This window comes from Theobroma cacao, chromosome 3 (genome assembly GCF_000208745.1).
Source record: "Theobroma cacao cultivar B97-61/B2 chromosome 3, Criollo_cocoa_genome_V2, whole genome shotgun sequence".
Lineage (NCBI taxonomy): Eukaryota > Viridiplantae > Streptophyta > Magnoliopsida > Malvales > Malvaceae > Theobroma > Theobroma cacao.
In genome coordinates this window covers 31,811,042-31,814,276 of record NC_030852.1, presented here as the reverse complement: position 1 = coordinate 31,814,276, position 3,235 = coordinate 31,811,042, and positions in this window count along the sequence as shown.

Sequence of the window (3,235 nt, the reverse complement as noted above, 5' to 3'; positions counted from 1 at the left end):
TTTTTCTTTTTCTTTCTTGAAAATATCAAAGCAAAAAAAAGGGTTTCTTATGTCAAATTGGTAGGTGTTTAATAAATTAACTTGAAATAATAAGTCCCCAACCTATCTCATATCACCATGTTATTTAAAACATATATTGATTCGTTGCATACTAGGCCAAACTAGAACAATTAGCTTGAATAAGCATGACACATAAGAAGTAATCAAACATCAAAATTTTGTATGTTATTAAAGACTTTTTATTAAAAAATTTGAAATTGTGAAAATAAAAACCTATAAACACTAACGCGAGACACGTAATGAAAGTGATTTTGTATAAATTATTAATGTAACATTTAATTAAGAAGAAGATAATGCTCTACCATTTGATTATGATGCAAAGCCTACCAAATGAGCTCATGGTCGTAGCTGGCCCTTTCATTACAACCGCTGGAGCGAGCACGAGAGCAACGACCCATGACCAATTTTGAGTACCTTCTGTCCACACTACGAGGCTTAAGAACCAATTGCCACTAATAATATATAATTATCAGAAGAAAAAAATAAAAGAATTTTGTTTAGATTCTCTTTTTCTATCTCTCTCGAAAAATTTCTTTGTCAATGGGACCAGAGAGGCTATACATAGCTAGTGATGAAGGAGTGGTGAGGGGAATCAAGCCCATAAGTGTAGCATTTCTTTTGGAATGACTGTGAATTGGCATCATTTACAACATTGACTTGGATGCATGCAAACAAGGAAGTTGGCTTCTCTTTTTTCTTTCAAAAGTGCCTATGGAATATAATTATTTCAACTAGCATCTTCCCATTTTGATTCTAAAATTGCGTCTTTCTTTTGTGAAAGAGAGAGAAGAGGGAGGGAGATAATTTTAGACCTTTTATGTTTTTTGCTTAATCAAGTAAAATTTTATTGATACCAACACACATTAAAAATTCAAAAGATAAGATATAATCATTTTAGATCATATTACAAAAAATCAGAAAATAAATCGACAGTAATTAATCAACCGTCTAAACACTATGCACCTTTTATTTATATAACAATCTTTGACAAAAATGGTGCTTCAACCATCACTAGATGTTTAATTTGGGAACTAATTAATAATCAAATGTCTAATTGATTATATAAGCATATTGATCAATTTGGTCAATTGCCATTTGCTACTAGTAGTTTGACATTTAGGGAGAAAATAAAAACTCTTAATTAAAACGTGAAAACTGGACCAAAAAAAAGAGTAGATAGAAAACACTGCAAATTGTCAATGGCAATGCATCCATCAGCACTAGGTCATTCTTTTTAACTTTTAAGGCAGGCCAAGTTATAAAGGAAAAAAAAAAAAAAAGAAGAAGAGACAAAAATGATGAAACAATCTTTAACTGAACATTTTGTCAAAGGGTAAATTAAATTTTCTCTGCATTTGTTTGTAGCTTTGGTGGTAGTGATCTTGTGTTCATCAAGAAAAGAAAAAAAAAATAAAACAACAGGAGAATGAGTCAGCCCCATATGGTTGTTTGGACCCCTTTTGTCCTTCCCATTAATTCAGTTTAATGGAAACAAAATATTGCCTCAGCTTCTTCTTCATTCTTCCCTAGTAATCTTAGTCCTCTCTCTCTCTCTTACACAAAGGCTGAATTTAAGTGATGCATGTCCCACATATTTGTTTATATAGGGGGAAAAAGGATTAACTCTTCTGTTGTCTGTTGTCTCGATCTGGTTTAAAATTTGAAAGAAGAAAAAAGATAAAGGGTAATTGGGGAAATTAACAGTAAAATTTCTTTCTTGTTAAAATCATTAGAATAAATTGACTTTGGGGGGAATTGGAAAACAATGATTGATGTTTTTCTTCCATTGAAATTTGATGCGAATAAAATTGTGATTCAAAATTCTAAAATTGACATTTAATTGAGGTCAAAACTCAAGAAGCCCAAAATTACAAATAATCAAAATACTACACCAATTCAAATCTTGATGGTATCCACTAAAAATCTTTGAAAGGAAAGAAATTCAGTTTGTTCCATTCCTCACCTATCTGGCAAGTGCTTTTTCTATTGTTGTGTATTTATTTGGGGTTATTTTTTGTTTCTAAAACTATCCCTTAAGCATATTCCCTGTACATTTAGGACAAGAAAATATTGGCCTTTTTATGATTTTTTTTTTTTTTTTTTTGCGAATTGACCTTTTAAGATTCTTGTAAGTTTTATTGTTATAGAACCGTAAAACATGAGATAAGTTTTAAGATTACAAGTAAAGACGTTTCTCCATTTAACAGATATATTTTTTAGATTGAACGAGTGAATCTGTAACACTATTATTAACTAATTTACCTATCTATTTTCTTTTTAAACAACACCTAAGTAAATTTTCTTTATAGTACCATTTTTTAGAAATTTAAATTGAAATAATTAAAATTATTTGATATTTCACTGAAAATATTTAAATATGAAAAATAATTGTTTGGCTTTTCTTTCCGGATAATATATGATGTTGTAGATATCTTACAACTTGAATTTAGAATTAAAATGAAAATGGCATATATAGAGAAAGTTTTACTTATTACCGGAGTAATTAGGTAAATAATAGTAAAAGAATTTTAAACAATCCAAATTGAATAAACAAAGTAGATTCTAGGTAGCTTTAACAAATTTTTAAGGCGTTCTTTAAAATTATTTTATTACGTGGTCTCAAAATAATTAAGTATTAAAAAGGTTAACCCATACCTGAGTTGTAATTAGTACTACTTTTTGGCTACGTATTAAACAAAAAAAGTAATTTCGTGGGTATTGACCAACTTTGTTTCGTATTAACATGCCTTTTTTTTTAAGAAAAAATAATCTTAATTAAATCATCAAAAAGAAAAAAGATAAAAATAAAATATAAATTCTTAAATTCTTAGGAGAAGAATTAACATAAAATCCGCCGATGGGTACCCACGAAATTATCAGTAGGAAAGTTTTTTAATATAATATCCAAAATATATAAAAGACAATTATTAAGAACATAAGTGAGAAAGAGACGTGTGTGTATGTATATTTTTCTCTCTTTTTGAATTTTGAAAGGGCAAAGTAAGGAAATGGGAAGCAGTTAGTTGGCTCTTTGAGGTGGGAAGTTTAGGAATCATCAGCTAAGAAACCGAACAATAATAATAATTGCAACGAAACAATAACGCCATAGCTTTGCCGGGATCATCCGAAGAAGAGACGTGTGAAGATGTGAACATTTTTCTTGAAACGCTCTCAC